The following is an 18,356-nucleotide window of genomic DNA, read 5'->3' on the forward strand; positions in this document are numbered from 1 at the left end:
CCACCTGCTCTAACCATACATGCTTTAAGCAGAGGTTTGCACTACAAAACCTCCGGATGTCCCTTCTATATGTGCGTGGTCTACAATTCAAAGCTTTCAGTTTTATCCAGAATAGTAGTAAATAATAGTAAATAATAGTAAATAATAGTAAATAATAGTAAATAATAGTAAATAATAGTAAATAATAGTAAATAATAGTAAATAATAAAATTAAAAATAAATAAATCTGTCCAGGATCATTTTAGGATTGGCTTTGCTAATGACAAATGAACCATCTTCAAGAAAGAAGCATGAAAAGAGTACCTCTAGAAATCTTCACTCTTGTAGGAGGGACAAAAGTAATAAAAACGTTAATGAAGCATTTTCATCATGAGTTCAAGGAAAAAAATGTCTTACATAAATCTCTGTTCTCAACAAAGATATTTCTTGAAGAAGGCTGAGGTGAACTTGGCATTAAGAAAAAAAATCCTGACAAGAAAGAAAAATTGCATGGGGATGTTTCTTCTCTGGAAGTAGTAATGTTAATTCCTTTATATGTTCAAAACTCTCCCTAAAAATCATTAAATGGAAGGATTTGACTTTGAATATGGCAAGACATCTACAAATAGCAATTCTCTTTTCAAAAACAAAAGTCTAAAGTTTCATAATTAATTAATGTTTTTTTAAGACAGTTTCAGTAGTCTCAGTCTATATCTTCCTCTTGGCCTTGATAGATACAGTGCTTTGCTATTTAACATTTCTCTCTCAAGAGAAGATCTCGATATCAGCTCCAGACAGTTTGTGCAACTGGGTATTCCAACTATCTGCTTAATTTCTGTAAAGTGCTTATTCACGTAACACAATCTTTTTACTTACAATCAAGGAAATGAATGGTACAGAAACATCTGCTGTTAAGGGTTTGGGAATGCTAGGATAAACACTGGACTTTCTTCTATAGTCCATGTTTGATAAGCTTAAGAAAAAAAAAAGGTATAAAAGTAAAATAAAGGGTCATAGGTATTTCAAATGCATTTCCTTCCTCTTAAAATACTAGTAAGCTTCAAGAACTTGGACTAAAAATTGAAATACTTTTGCTTCTCTATTATTTTCTGTCAATATACAATGTTCCTAAATGCAATCCATTCTTTTTACTTGCAAATCGCACTAATGTGTTTTACTAGAACTTAGAAAGAGGTGTCTGTATGATGAAGGGAGAAGCTTTCGGACAGTAAAAACCACTAAGTTCTGCCCCCAGGGAACTTTGTCACACAATCAGAGATCTGAAAATAGAAGGTTTGTAACAATCTTAGTAACAATTTGAGCATCATAGCAACAATTTAATTTAATGTGGCAAAAAAACATAACTTTTTCAATACATGCTTGTATGGATGTGTGGTAACTTGTACAAATAAATGTCATTAATGCTAATAAAAGAGTGCTCAAGGGATATATCCTTTACAGATTTAAAACAAGCAAACAAAAACAAAAACCAAGAAAGAGGATAATACTAGATTTTTGGTCCAATGAACTGCTTTGGAAAAATCTGGTGCTGAGCAAATCACTGACTCAAACACACCACTACTTCCACTGGAAAAAAGAACCTTTCATATAAAGAAAAAAACACAAATTCAGTAAATCACTTTAATATGTGGTTAAAATACAGCTTTTTCTCTCAAATAAAAATAAAATAGTAAATTGACAAATATAAACGATGGTCAGTAACCTGATATTTAAAGATTACGAAAGCGATATCATTTAACTTGTATACAGGCAGTCTGCAAAAATTACAAAATGGCAGCATAAAGAATATTATTTTATATTTACATTAGAAAAGCTGACAGGTGACCATGGATATATTACTACCAAAAAAAAAAAAAAAAAATCACTAGCACATGGTACCTCTGTTATGCAAAATACAATGTGATAGCAATTATATTAAATAAAAATAAATAGCATTCTTTTATTATTACTGTATGTCTCCTAATAGAGAGGAAGACTTTTCCAATTAACAGAACTCATCCCCTCAGCTTCCTCCAGACCCTGGAAGTACAGTATTTCTCACGCGGACATGGTACTAATTTGAAGAAAGAAAAAGATACTAACCTATTTCTCTGACATGATATTATCAAAAAGAATAAAAGTTATGTCTCAGATTTTAAAGTCTTAGTGATTTTACATGTGCCAATTGCTAGCCTTGAAACAGAACACCTTAAATAACCGTAATAATACTCTCCCCCCACAGCCTCCCTGCCTGCCATCTACTGGAAATTCAGATTCTATGAAAGTTTAATCCAAACACTGAAATAAAACATGACTTGTCATTATAAAAACTTGTAACCTTTTTTTTTTCAGTCTCTGGATCTACTGTTAGAAGCAGAAAAGACCACGCATTACTCCCTTCCACATGGAAAGAAGAATGCATCATTGCAACTTTTTCTCCCTTTAATAATACTTGAAAAGAGGACTTAATGACTTTTTGCTCACATAGCAAGCACATTAATTTGATTTTTCACACTCTCCTAAAGGGAAGGTTCAATTCATGGAGAAGAAGCCCAAGAGATGATTTTAAACTAATTTTCATATGAGTCTCATGAAGGAAACTGGAAAGGTTTCACAGCGGCCAACTCCCAACCCTTGAACTACTAAAACAAAAATACTAATTTGCTTTCCAATGGAAAACATTGCTGCCAGACTGTCTGTGCACATTATATTTTTTTTTTTTTTCATTTTTGGTCTATTTTAAGCATGTAATACAACACTTTCATCACATGACCTTTGATCAAATGGATATTCCCTGTTGCAATCAAGAAAAATGTGTTTACTTCTCACAGAAAACACTGATTGCCATTGATGCCTTTGTAATACGATGAGGAAGCTGTGAGCAGAGATCATAGATTGGGTAATTTCTTTCTCCAAGTTGATTCTTTATACCTACTACACATTTCTAGAATATTGTTCCTCTCTGGTCCCAAAGCTTATGAGGAAGATGGGTAGGCACTACTGCACCCATTGCAGAAAGAGGAAGACATTTTCTAAGAGGTCCCATATCCAACAAGTTACCAGACATTTAAGTATTTTCACTACCAAGTATGTGATGAGGGCATTGATATCAAGAATATTACTCATCAGTTAACAATTAAGCAACAATTATTTCTCATTCAAGAGAAGCTAAACTCCCCCTGCCCCCAAACAAAGAGACACGAAGATAGCAGCCATATTCTTCACCCATCCTATAACCCATGGAATTTTGTCTCCCTAGCCAGCCTACAAAGTTAGACAGGGAGCACACCAGGAATGCCCCAGAAGCACAAACACAACTTTCTTTCCCAAGGTGGGCACAATGCCTCCTCAGTTCTATTAGCAGTTAAAATACTGTCACATAACAAGGCTTATCAAGCAGATCCTTCCAGAAATAGAAAACATATTCTGCTACGCCACTAAGCACACATTGATCACCTTCAAAATGACTCTGCCTTCTACTGTATTTCTCTTTGCAGCAACGATGGCATCAATGGCAATGTGGTATTAGAGGAGTAAGAATATCCAGTCTCATATTACACTAGCATGCACACACATAAAAACTAGGTAATTCATAAAACATATATCACCTCACAGCTAAGATGCAGAATAAATTGAATGTACAAAGTTTACGAAGTATAGGCAATATATTCAGACAAGCCTCTGTTCATCATAGATTGTGTCTAATTCAAAACGTTCCACACCTTCCCAAACCAAGTGAAACTAACGGTTCTTTCTCCCACGTAGTTTATTTGAAATCACAGTTTTGTATCTTCTCCAAGATCTTTGTTAAACTGGAAATAAATGCACGCCTAACAGATATCCATCCTAAAGTATAAAACTACCATGAATGTAGAATACATATACAAGAAGAAAATACTAGCAAACTATAGTGAACTTGTATATAATATACTTGAGAATTCATAGAATTACTTAAGTTAACAAGGACCTTATATATTCGGAGAGCTTAATAGCTTTTGAAATTGGCACTGTTTAAAGAGAACAACCAAAATTTATCCAAAAATTGCTATGCAGAAGTGATCCCTTCTGGCAACACGGAGAAAACAGGCATAACATTCAGGTTCCAAAGAGTAAACTACATGTAAAGTGGTATCTTTTAACTACATTAATTACTGGGCAATTACATAGTCTTTAGTCAGCAAAACTCACAAAGAAGGCAAGTTTTGCCTGACTAAAGTCTGCAAGAAAAGTCTGAATATTTGAATAATAACCATTAACCCTATATATCTTGGATATATTATATATATAAAATAGTAACAAAACCAATGCATTTAACAATTAAAAGTCCCAGGTAATTATTATAATTTTCTTTAGAGACAAACTATATGGACAATTATTATCATAAACTTTTCACTAAATAAGAACAAAGAAAAACCCTTTTCTTAATCAAAAATGACAAAATAATTACAAGAAAGTCAAGCCTAGTGCATTTAACCAGAGCAGCTCAGAATGCAGGCTGCCTGTCTGTCACCAGGGTACTGAACAGGAGGTACAGTCTGCCAGAAGACTATAACTAAATTCAACTCTGCAAACTGTTGGTCTTCTTTCACCCTTCCTGCACTTTCTTATTTAGCATGTGGTTCTATAAGTCAAACCTAATGGAGGAACCAGGATTGGATTAATAAGCAAGAACTCCACATTAGCCCCTGCTGTAACAAAGATACTGCTACTGTTCTTTCCTTCACCAGTTTTACAAACTCCAGATGTTCCATAATCAGTTATAGTGGAACCAGGTTAAATCCAGATGTGTCCATTTTTCCATAGGATCCAATGGTGATGTACAATTGTATACATTTTATTGGGGTTTTTTAATTTAAACTCTCATTTATTATCTAGACTTCTAAACTAGACACTGCAATCATACCACAGTGTAGTTTACACTGTGAGGAAATCTGAACAATTTATGCATAGCTACTCCCTGAAGACAACCATTTAAAATAAAAAATGTGTAATGTTTTTGCAATAACTTTGTTAACTTTTTTCTGGTTTTAAGAAAAATTATTCAGGTACGTCAAAAAAAAAAAATCACTTCATTTCTGAGTGTGTGTTTCACATATGTCATGTAGATCAGCAGTAATAAAAAGTGACTTAATTTTTTTTATACCTACTTTTGAGCACTTCTGCTATTCAGTATTCTTTACTCAACTCTGATTTGCATCCACTTTACCAAAACATGTCTTTGATACTGTTTACATCACAATAACTATATAAACTACCTTTTTAAATTCTTCTTAAACACACTCTGGAATACATCAAGGCAATCCAGCAGGTCAGTATCTTCACCCTTGTCAAAATATCTTGAAATCTGTTGCTGATAATTTCAGTTTATAACAGGATTACCTTGGCCTCTATCAAATGCATGACAAAGGTGTTTTACTTTTAAGAGTGTGTACTGAAAGTATTAAGGATTTATGTTACATATTTGCTGCCTGCTATAGTTTAAAAAAGAAAAAACACACTCATAACTTTGCTCAACGATGTGTGTATATATATGTGTGCACAAATATAGAGGGTGCACACTTTTTTTCAGATACTAAAACAAAAAGGATCTATGTATACCAAAGTCTTCAGGGCATACACTCAATTTAAATTTAATAGTATCCAAAAATAAATATATGTTGCCTCTATTTTGGAAATTTTCAAGCACATTAATTCTGATCTCTTCTCCTTTTAAAGAAAATGTCGTTCTTAAACCAATGGTGGTCTTTCAACACCAACAAAAGACATGTCAGCCTTCTTTATACACATAAAAGGCAGTTCATCCCTGTATTTCTAAGGATAACTCCAAAAAATCAGAGAATCATTAGTTTGGAAACGACCTTTAAGATTCTCGAATCCAATCATTAACCTAGCACTGCCAGGTCCACCACTAAACCACGTCCCTAAGTACCATGTCTACATGTCTTTTAAACACCCCCAGGGATGGTAACCTCACCACTTCCCTGGGCAGCCTGTTCCAATGTCTGACAACCCGTTCTGTGAAGAAATTTCTCCTAATATCCAATCTAAACCTCCCCTTGTCAGAACTTGAGACCATTTCCTCTCGTCCTATCACTTGCTATTTGGGAGAAGAGACCAACACCCTCCATGCTACAACCTCATTTCAGGTAGTTCTAGACAGCCATAAGGTCTCCCCTCAGCCTCCTTTTCTCCAGGCTAAACAGCCCCAGTTCCCTCAGCCGCTCCTCATGAGACTTGTGCTCTAGACCCTTCACTAATGTACTGGGTTTGCTTGGCAAGGTTTTGGTGGCAGGGGGGCTGCGGGGTGGATGCTGTGAGAAACTACTAGAAGCTTCCGCAATGTGGTAGCGCCTCTGGGATAACACAGTTAAGAAGGAAGGGAAAAAAACTGCACAACTGCAGCCATAGAAAAGAGTGAGAACATGTGAGAGACGCAGCTCTGCAGACACCAGGGTCAGTGAAGGAGGGGCAGAAGGTGCTCCAGGCACCAGTGCAGAGGTTCCCCTGCAGCCCATGGTGCAGACCATGGTGAGGCCGGCTGTCCTGCAGCCCGTGGAGGTCCACCCTGGAGCAGATCTCCACGTGCAGCCATGGAGGACCCCATGCCAAAGCAGGCGGATGCCCAAAAGAGGTTGGGAACCCCATACTGGAGCAGGCTCCTGGCAGGACCCGTGACCCCCTGCAGAGAGGAGCCCACACTGGAGTAGGTTTGCTGGCAGGACTTGTGACTTCATGAGGCATGCACACTGGTGAAGTCTGCTCCTGAAGAACTGCAGCCCCTGGGAAGGACTTGCATTGGAGAAGTTCATGCACAACTGTCTACCATGGGAGGGACCCCCACACTGGAGCAGGGAAGAGTGTGAGGAGTCCTCCCCTTGAGGAGGAAGCAGCAGCAGAGACAACGTGATGAACTTACTGCAACCCTCATTCCCCATCCCCTGCATCACTCAGGGTGGGAGACAGAGGAACTGGGAGTAAATTTAAGCCCAAGAAAAAATAAGGGGTGGGGGGAAGGTGTTTTAAGATTTAGTTTTTATTTCTCATTAACCTATTCTGAATAGTCTAGCAATAAATTAATTTCTCCAAGTTGAGTTTGTTTTGCCTGTGATGGTAACTGGTGAGTGATCTTGTCCTTACTGTGACTCATGAGTCTTTCACTGTATTTTCTCTTCACCAACCTGCTGAGGAGGGGAAAACAATAGAGCTGCTTTGGTGGGCATATGTCATCCAGACATGGTCAACACACCACAACCAGCTTCATTGCTCTTCTTTTGGTGCACTCCAAAATGTCAATGTCTTTCTTGTAGTGAGGAGCCCAAAACTGAACACAGGATTTGAGGTGGGGCCTCATCAGCACCAGGTACAGGGGGCAATCACTTCCCTAGTCCTGCTGGCCACACTATTCCTGATACAAGTCAGGATGCTGTTGGCCTTTTTGGCCAGCTGGGCATGCTGTTAGCTCACATTCAGCCAGCCGTTGATCAAAACCCCCACATCCTTTTCTGCCAGGCAGCTTTCCAGCCACTCTTCCCCAAGCCTGTAGTGTTGCATGGCATTGTTGTGACCCCAGTGCAGGACCCAGCACTTGGCCTTCTTGTACCTCATACAACTGGCCTCAGCCCAATGATCCAGCCAGTCCAGATCCCTCTGTAGACCCTTCCTACCCTCAAGCAGATCAATACTCCCACCCAACATGGCGTCATCTACAAACCTACTGAGGGCGCACTTGATCCCCTCATCCAGATCATTGACAAAGAGATTAAACAGAACTGGCCCCAATACTGAGTCCTGGGGAACACCACTTGTGACCAGCCGCAAACTGAATTGGACCACATTGACCACCACACTATGGGCCCACCCATCCAGGCAGTTCTTCACCTAGCAAAGAGGAAGTTCATCCAAGGCATGAGAAGTCAGTTTGTCCAGGAGAATGGTGTGGGAAATGGTGTCAAAGGCTTTACTATACTCTATGTACACAATATCCACAGCCTTTCCCTCATCCAGTAAGTGGGTCACCTTGTCATAGAAGGAGATTGGGTGAGTCAAGCAGGACCTGTCTTTCATAAAACCATGCTGACTGGGCCTGATCACCTGGTTGTCATCTACATGTCATGTGATGGCACTCAGGATGATCTACTCTATGACCTTCACCGGCATCAAAGTCAGACTGACATACCTATAGTTCCCCAGATCTTCCTTCCGGCCCTTCTTGTAGCTGGGTGCCACATTTTCTAACCTCCAGTCAACTGGGACCTCCACTGACCTACTACTGCTGATAAATTATGGAAAGTGGCTTGGTGAACATCTCCACCACCTCCCTCAGGACCCTTGCGTGCATCCCATCTGGCCCGATAGGCTTGTGTGTATCTAAGTGATATAGCAGGTCACTAACCATTTCCTCTTTGATTATTCAGGCTTCATTCTGCTCCCTATCCTTACCTTCCAGCTCAGGGGGCTGAGTACACCAAGAAGAACTGGTCTTATTATTGAAGACTGAGGCAAAGAAGGCATTAAGCACCTCAGCCTCTTCCTCATCCTTTGTCACTATATGGTACATAGTGATAGTTACCCTCAATATCAGTGAAGTTAGACAGCTGTATCACACACTTTTTAAGCAGTCATTACCTAGAAAACAAGTATTCACAAAAATCCTAAAAAAATATTTTTAATATTCTAATAATAAAATGAATCTAATCCTGAAGTATCAGTATCTCATTTTATCATTCATCATGCAGTAATCAATATTAAATTTCTGTATTAATCATTTTTAAGTGGACCGTAACTTTTAAACAAAAGGGGTTTAAAATTGTTTACAATGTTATTATATATTAGTGCTAATTAAGTGTGCAAGAAAATTTCCAGAAAAATAAAAAGTAAACCCAACTGTTTAAAGTTTCCCATGCAAGAGATCGAAATGAGAAACATTTGAGAATCCACCAGCAGAGCATATCACAGGCCACAAGACTTGACTGAAAAGCAGCATTTCAAACTAAGTACAACTTCTCTTCAACCTATAGTTGATCAGCCAAGATACTGATTTTGCTCTAGCAGCTTATATACTAAAAGGAAGTTGACTGTGGCATCTACATCACATGGAAACCTCTTCAGAAGCTCTGCATTATTTCAGAAGTTGCACCCTATGGAAAGTCCTTTTAAAAGCTTAACTGGCAAGTGTGTGCTAAAATATTTTGTTTTCCATCTAAAATTACACTAAATTCCAATCCTCAGAGACAGGATTTCCAGTTTATTTCTCTCTTTACACACACTCAACTCAAGAAACGTAACATAGGAAAGTGTTGTTAAAGTTTCAAAAAAAAGTGTGAGCCTAGTGCAAATAAATTGACTGTAGGTCTGTCTTACTCAGAAATCAGAAAAAAAAATCACTGGTCTGTGTTCTACAATAAATAAAATATATTTCAGTGAAAACACGGGTATTTAATATAAAAGAATAGTTAAACAAACTCAACGTAATGCAATTGCAATCTTTCCATCAAGCCCCACCTCAAGATAAATGAAATCAATTCTATCAGTGTGTTCTGCCAAAGTATTTAATGAGGAAAACTTCAGGTTCAAAGAACTACAAGACCAAGTTTTGGCAACAGTACACTGAACACTGGATAGCTTTTACCTACACTCGCATTATTCAAAAACCTTAAGGAGACATAGAATGAACCTAAAATTATTTAATACATTATACTAAATAACTACTAAATATACAAAATATTTATTTATTTACAAGCTAACAGAACTTCAAAATCTAGAGCATGTACAGAAAGCAATGTAAACAACAAAATCTTTTCATGGCACAAGATGACCTGTTTCAAACAGATCATACTGTATAATCAGTGGTTTCCTAATTACTTTTTATATATACTTATTGGTGTCCCCCATTCTAGGAAGACTTCAACTGTCATTAAAATAATGAAAAATGGTTCTTTCTTCTCCTTACAATTTCTTGTGTTCAAAACTAATTTACAGTTAAATAATTCCTCTGATTACAAGTAGGCTCTTGCATTGGTTCAACACCACCTTCTTATTTATCAATCAATCGTGTGCAAGAAATCACACTGTAGTAAAACCTAAGGCAAATACAATCAAGAACATGTACAGCATATAAGTAGTCTGCTGACTTTTTTTGGCTCTGAAACATTTGAAAATAAACCATTGCATAAGACCTCTAATGGATAGCATTAAGAGGAGTGGCTTAAGAGTGAATTTAGCATTTGTCTTTACTTGTCCAGGGCATCTGTACACAATTACATACACATCGAGACTATTTCAAAAGCATATTGTAGGTATGAACTTCTAACTCAATATTCAATGCACTTCAGTTTTGGTCTAGTGGTTTTGTACCTCAACCTGATTAAGTTTGTCATTACCACCGCAAACTGAAATAAAGACTCCTTGTCACATTCACTAAAAAAACCTCCAGGTGCAATCTGTCTCAGAGTTGGGTTTTTTTTTTCAGAAATATTAACAGAAAAACAGACCCAGTGCTATTTTCTTTTGCATAAAAAGCTACCTTTGCTGGCCTGGAAGAGAAAAAATTACTACCGAAGAATAAGTACTATTTTCATGTTCCCTACTGGAAGGTCAAACTAGTTTGGTCCCTCAGCTATCTACAACAACCTAGAAGCACACAACCACTCCGAAACCTTTGGAAGTTTTGTACTTTGAATCTTCAAATTTTACCTGCAGCTTAGCTTAATTGTCATCTATTACTGTTATTATTACTGTTAATATTACCTACTCTCTCGCATACATTAATTCTCACAGATAACACTTAACATTCAAATTCACTTCTCTGAATATAAATTTCACTAACTATTATACCAGTGGATGTCATCTAGCAAGCACAATCAGAACTGTTCACCTCTCAACATCTGGAAACTTTATTTATCACTCACTAACTGTGTCTTTTGAACACAAGCTATGCTTCTTGTAGCAAGGCATGGCTATCATGTGCCTTTCAATAGACTGCAATCAAACACCTGTAGGAAGTAAAAGGTACAGCATGATACAGAGTAACTTCAATTAGTTATACTGTTCTTCACAGGCCATTCTTTGCAGATACCTTCAGAAACAGAAGCTTATTAAATCATCAGCCTTTTTAGTCCTTTCCACTGCTGCAGGGGCCAGCAGTCAAAAAAATAATACCTACATATTCAGCCTGAATATACAGAACTAAACATGGAAAATAAGTTTGCTCCTTGGGCAATCTTCTCAAAGGAGAAGAGCATGAGAAAAAATGTGTAACTGCGGCAGCAATATTCCTTGATGACCAATATCCTCTGTCCAGGCTTAAGAGCAGCCTAACTCAACAACAAAGAATCTGCTGCCTAATTACATGTTAACTAAAGACACTGACCTCTCTTCTACAAACCATCAGCAAATTGCTATACAGAAACATAATATGTGAACAAATGCATTCGATGAACCACTCAGAATTTTTTCTTACATCAGCCAATGCTGCTGCCACGCACTTCCACCCACTCCCCCTGCCCACAAGCTTAGGTCAATAGGTTTTCTACCATATGCAGTTTTATTTTATTTTCCTAACAGGTCAATTACCATCCAATGAATTTAGATTCCTTGGTTTCACCCATTATAGCCAAAACAGTATGCAAAAGTTTAGGCTAGTTTTCTGACATCTTTTCCCTTAACTCTACACACCAGTAGAAAACAGAAATCTAAAAATTTACCAGTAGAACAAAGACTGTTTTATCTTGAATTATTTCAACTGAATATAATTCCCAGGGAAGGAGAAAAAGAATTGCTCATGAAATTCTCATTTTAAGGCTTGTAACATATACAGAGAATCCCTTCATAATCTTGTACATTCAGTTCAAATTGTTTATGAAGTTGCTGCAATGGATTGTTAGTTTCTGCTTCTCGGATGAAGGGATTTTAATTGTTGTTTACATATTAAGTTACTTTCAGGGCTAGGTTAAGCAACCTCTTCCTCTCTGCACTTGAATGGAATAGAGGATTATATTCACTTTTCGCAAATGGGTTAAGATAATAGCCACTGTTAACCAAAACTGAAGTCTCATGCTGCTTGGAGGGCAAAAAGCATAAAACACATTTCAAAAGGGCACCAATTGTCCTCATAGTTTTCTCTGATGAGAGCAGATTATGCAATGTATTTCTTTCTTTAACTCAACTCTTACTTTAAGATGTTTGAGAATACAGTATCTTTATCTTACTGAAAACAAATCATTCAAAAAAACACCCACCTTCCTTTCCTTTGTTAGCAGTTTTAGTTGCTTCTATATTCTAAGCCCTACATCAGGTTTCTCTGAAGTTCTTCAGCAAAAACATACACAAAAACATAGCAAATATTTGTCATCCCTTTCAGCTCATATTTATTCAGTATCCTCACTCAGAGCTGCATCTTTCCCCAGAGTGTTCATAGAATACAACAGAATATTTCAGCTGGAAGAGACCTACAGCAATCATCTCGTCCAACAGCCTGATGACTTCAGGGCTGACCAAAAGTTGAAGCAAATTACAAAGGGCATTGTCCAAATGCCTCTTAGACACTGACAGATTTGGGGCACTACCCACCTCTCTAGGAAGCCTGTTCCAGTGTTTGGCCACCCTCTTGGTAAAGGAATGCTTCCTAATGTCCGGTCAAAACCTCCCTTGATGCAGCTTTGAACCATTCCCACATGTTCTGTCACTAAATACCAAGAAGAGCTCAGCACCTCCCTCAATACTTCCTCTCCTCAGGAAGCTGTAGAGAGCCATGAGGTCACCCCTCAGTCTCCTTTTCTCCAAACTAGACAGACCCAGAGTCTGGCCACACCTCATAGCACATGCCTGCCAGTTCAAAACATTCATACTGAAGTATGAAATTTTCATTTCATTTTCATACACAGTTATTGGCACCTGAATCAGCTGATTGTAAATTGTACGTTTTTCTGCTTCTATTTGGATCAAAAGACTATAGTGCCTTGGCATGGCTGTGCTGTCACACAACAGTACAAGTCTTCAATACATACAGAAACTGAAACACACCCAATAAGCATACCCAAACATTGATATTCTCCATGGTAATACCACTGTGAACTGCTTTTATAGAAATAACACATCACATGAAATCCTTTCTAAGGCCTTCATTGAAGTAAAAGCAACAGCTCTAGTAATAGATTCAAGGCTACAAACTTCAAATTAGCAGTTTTCCAAATGGAAGAATTTGGGTTTGAATGTTTTGTACCTTACCGTGTGTTTGTACACCCTATATCCTTCCTTTCCAAAGAAAATAGTTTTTAATATTGTCAGCCCTTAGTGCCAGCCTCCAACTATATTGCATGGACTGCAAGCAATCTGCTCTCCAGTACAGATTGCTTTGCCCTGTGCAGTATTTGCTACAGCCTTATAATCCAAAATGAAGACAAATATAACTAAGAGTCACAAATTGGAACCAACCTCGCTACCAGCATCATTCTTTAAACTACTTTTTCCTAAAACAAACAAAAATCCCCAACAAGCATTGTTGCATAGTCACCTAAAATTAGTTTACATATGTGCACAAAAACCTGCCATCTTTTCCAGAGACACAGCACTAAAATAAAATAACAAATATTCCTGGAGTCTAAAGGTGGAAGAATTGGACAAGACTTATGTTTCACTGCACCTGAAAACTTGCTTGGCCAGTTAATATTGGATACTACAATGCCATATGTTATCAGCTAAGGAGATTCACAAAAATTAGCTAAAACATTCAAATTTGGTTCCTTGATCAAGAAAAAAAAAAGCAGAAAAGGTGAAAAATTTACATTTTAAAACCCTTATGGTTGCTAGTGTGGGAACCTTAAAAATAAGAAATTTAGTCCTTTTTCAGTTAGCAGAGGTTTTTAAAGCCAGTGTTCCATAAATCACACAAGATTTCAATTCTTTCTACTGTGTTGGAACTATAGTTTGGACATGCTCAGTTTTCTTAAAACTAAAACTTAGAACTTAGTGCAAATATTACAAAAGACATCTTACATTAACTGAAATTAGCAACTTAACTGGCCATGCAAAAACCAGACTGTGATCACGTTAATGACAAATAATAAAACTGCTTTTCTTATATAGCCATTATACAGGCAGGAGAAATATTTTTCTTTCTGAGGATACAAAGTATCTTTATAAATATGATGTTAATTCCTCTAGTTTTGTTTCAAAGTCTTTAAAAGTTTAATAGTCAGTATCTGTAACAATGTGATTTACAGGAAATATTAGTCTCATGTACAGAAACTAATGCATGCAGATGCCACAGCCAGCTGCTGAAAAGGTGCAGAAGAGATCTATAAAAATGCCATCCTAAAAATCTATTAAGAAACATCTATCACTTTAACAAACAAGTGCATGTAAAGTAATAAATTTAATTCACTTTCTTCTGATTCAAAACAACCTCTGTGATTGTTTAAAAACAAATTTCTGGGTATGTTATTCTGGTTTTCCAACCATACCCTATAATGGAATTTACATTTTTAAGCCTTGGCTTCATCAAAAGAGTGGACAGAAACCCCAGATTTCATTTCAGTCACTCCAAAAATGAACCTGTCAATGGAACAATGTAAAGGAAAAAAGTCTGAAAAAGCAGAATTCTTCATATTGGTCAATCCCAAATTCTTCAGGAAGAAAGAATAAGGATCCTACTGTACATTAAGAAAATCTAAATACAGTGTTATTAGGGAAATTACAAATCACTTAGTTCCTTTCTGTAAAAATAGCCCCACTTCTGGAGACTCAGGTCTGGAGCACAGGTACCATTGCTCAAGGGACACAAAGTAACAGGGGAAGATTAAGGCTGCAAGAGGCCTTATCAGAAAAGCTAAATCAAACTTTACAATTTAAGGTAACTTTTACTAACATAAGCAAGGGTTATTTCCACATAAATCTTAAGTCTTTAGAAGCGTGAGATAACCAAAACGGAGAAACCAAATTTCTGATGCATTCTTATGATTATAAATATCAAAGTAACAAAGTAGTGAAATGGAACAGATGTTAAAATACATCTTAAATACACCTTTCAACACTTTTTAGATAATCTACCATTTACAATGCACTTAAGGGTAGATTTAGTCTGCATTGCTTAAAATTGACACTGTCTGCAACCCCTAGTGTGCTATGGAAAAAGCCCTACACCAAATTAAAAATATAGCTACAAAAATATCAAGAATGGTTTAACAAGACAGGTTTTCTGTCCTTCATTATTATGATCAAATTGGTTTTACATAAGCAGAAAGAACTTTTTTGTAAGGGCCTTTAAGAGTCATGAACTACACTAACTAGGAATAGCAGATTACAATAGATACAAGCATGTTACACCCTTGCAGACTGAAACAACAACCTTGTGAACCTGAATGGACTAGGATGAACATGGGCAAGAATATACCATGAACTTTTCATTTAAAGATTCGCAAAAAGCTTGTTTCCATCATACCACAAACTTTTTTCCATTTGGTGTTGCAAGCTTTCCTGGAAGTTGCTTTTCAGTAAGCCAGAAGGAGTCAAGCCAACCGCTCAGATACACACCATACTTAGATGTCTTAGCAGTTCTGTAAACATTTAGAGAATGCCAGTTATTGCCCTTAAGATTGCTATTCAATTGTTCCTCTGAACCAGAAATAAGCATTATAGCATAACTATATTTTTGGCACCTACAAATCTATGTAGCTGTCATCATCCTGAATGTCAGCCTGACTCCATATAAACAGCTAACATTGTCTAGACTACATATATTCATCACCAAAATCTGGCAGTAGTTGTGTCACTTGAAAGGTGAAGCAGCTAGTCTGACACTCCATGTTGTTCAAAGACATGCAGAAAACAACCAAGGATCACATAATTAAATTCAAAACTACTTAAACTGCATTGAGAGTTCTAGTGAGGCACTGACTGATCAACATGTCTCAAAATCCTTGTAGAGGCGTATGTATGAACATCACAGATGTAAATGTGTCACCATGTATACTCAGTTTTCAATCATTTCTATCTCTTGGTAGAATTAAACTGGAAGGAAGCCTTAAACTTAATTATACCAATGGTCAGAATAAAGATTTGGACAAAAATATATCCACAGGTAGCACACTCAATTTAAAATACACTGTCTCAATCTGTTGTGTACAAAACATACCTACCTCCTCACACGAGATACAGTAAAATACCACCTCAGCTTTAAGGTAGAAGAAATCAGCATGTGGAGGTTATGATGTCCTAGACCAAGGGTGTCAACCTTATTTTCACTGGGGGTCACATCAGACTCGCGGTTGCCTTCAAAGGGCCAAACACATTTGAGGGTGACGAGACCCCTGGTGAAAATGAGTTTGACACCTCTGGCCTAGACTAACAGCAGAAGGCATTATTGGTGAAGCTACTCACAAAGACATGTTGAGCCACACAGCACATTACTCTCCTAGTTTCCTAAATTTCATCATCCTCCTTTCAAAATAGTATAAGATAAATTTGCACCAGATTCTCAAGAATCTCTATAAGAGGTTCTAAAAAAGGCACTGGGATTGGCTACTATTCACTAAGCATCCAGACATCATCTGCTTGAACACTGCTGTGACTTTTTTCTTTCAAGTCCTTCAACTCCAGCAGGGAGTTCACTAAGGCACTTTTTAATAGACATTGTCTACCCAGCAAAACCTGTTTGAAAACGATGGGCAGCTTGCTTCCTGTCTTAGTGACTGAGAAACTGACATCCCTGAAAAAAACCCCAATCAATTACTAGAACATCAGCATCGACAGTTACTTAGACATTCAAGCCATGGATATGGAAGCACTCAGAACAAAGTTGTAAGTTTAAGAAATGTATGCAGAAGAGCATATTTTGAAGAGGAGAAGAAAGCAAAACAGTCAGAAAATGCTGAGAACAATTAAGTCAACATAAACAGATGTTCAGGCCCTGGGAGGAACGGCACCCAAAGTGTCACTAAAACACTGCAGTAAGATCGCAAGAGACACATTCACAGGATATAGCTGATAGGCAAAAAGAATTGCTAACACAGGAAAGCAAAACTGCTTATAAGATAGGTGATAGTCTCCTGAAGAGAGCCAAAGCCCCAGAGGGAGTTCATCAAGGGAGTATCCCAGAGCAAAAGGCTAAGCTCAGGTGCTGAGGTATCAAGAAGATACGGTCAACCCTATTACACCTTAACCCTCAAAACCTAAAATGTTTAAAGACCAGATTTCTAGAAAATGTTTTGAATGACTGAAGATTCAGACAGATTTTCAGAAATACTTCAACACCTAACTACACCTACAGTAACAGATATTAGGCACAGAGGCACTTTTGAAAAGTCAGGCTACATATTTCCCCAAAACTTATGATCCCAGATAATGTTTGAAAATTCGGCCATGCACAGTTTGGCCTCAGAAGCAGGGAGCAGAGAAGTCACAGCCAAGATTTCCAAACCTCTGGGCTAGAAAACTACTCACAAGGTTCTCCTTCCTGTTGACAGGGATATTAGTTTTCTGGTGCAGCGAAGGAAGGCTCCTGTCCCTCTAAACTACTTTTAAAATCCGCTTTTGTAGCAAACGTTAAGTCATGTCACTAAGAAAAGCCACCACAGCACACCGATATCAACACTGATGGACGGTGGCTGTGACACAGGTGAGGCCTGAACCTGGGGGCAGCACCAGAGGAGGAGTCATGCAGACGAAGGCCGGCCTCGCAGAGACAATCACCTGCAGCAGCCGCCGCAGCCAGCTTCTACCACCGTCAGTATCAGGCCAGCTCCACGCCCCGCAACCGCAGGGAAGGGAGGGCGGGGAACCAGCTGCAAACAGCGCCTGCCACACTGATTCGGGACGGGCGGCCAGACTGTAGAGAAGCGGGCGGGGAGCGGCTTCCCTCTTTTACGTCAGCCCGCTCGGCAGCCGCCCCTGTCAGGGACCCCGCAGCCGCTGGCGGCCCGCGCCTGCTGCCGCCAACCGCCGCGCCTCGCTTCCGCGCCGGCAGCGCGCGCGCGCGCGCCTGCCGTTCAGGGCCGCCCCACACCCCCCACCCCGGGAAAAACGCCCCCACGCGCGCGAGCCGGACACGCGCGCGAGCCCCAGGCAGCGCGACCTCACCCGGATGTGGATTTCAGGCCGCTCCCCCAAGTCCGTCCACAGCACCCCGAGAGTCACGTGGTGCCGGTCCCGCACGCGCGCGGAGGGAGACGGCGGTCGCTGATTGGATACCGGCGCCGCTGCCTGAGGCGGGCTGCGATATCGGCCCTGACTGCTGTAACCGCCGGACGGGGCCCAGCGCCGGGGCACGGGGCGTCGCCGACGATGGGTGTCTCGAGGAGTGGGTGGTCGTCCTCGGGCGGCTACCCGGCCACCACGGCACTTCATCCTTCCTTACCGGGACAGTCACGGAAACCCGACGCCAC

At 38.9% G+C, this 18,356-nt stretch overlaps 1 protein-coding gene across 5 annotated transcripts in view; it reads right to left on the reverse strand.

Moving 5' to 3' along the window:
* CCDC91 (coiled-coil domain containing 91) overlaps positions 1-18,119 on the reverse strand; it is a 138,476-nt gene extending 120,357 nt beyond the window's left edge. For 3 of the 5 annotated variants that reach the window (XR_014183169.1, XM_082043743.1, XM_082043740.1), the window contains exon 1: positions 18,052-18,119. The gene's annotated coding sequence lies outside the window, so the exon portion shown is untranslated. Of the gene's footprint in view, positions 1-17,415; positions 17,579-17,664; positions 17,847-18,051 lie in introns of those variants that run through there. The other 2 variants (XM_082043741.1, XM_082043742.1) reach the window with 2 other exon arrangements.
* Positions 18,120-18,356: the final 237 nt, after the last annotated feature.

The sequence above is a fragment of the Streptopelia decaocto genome (genome assembly GCF_964273445.1).
Source record: "Streptopelia decaocto genome assembly, chromosome: 1".
Classification (NCBI taxonomy): domain Eukaryota; kingdom Metazoa; phylum Chordata; class Aves; order Columbiformes; family Columbidae; genus Streptopelia; species Streptopelia decaocto.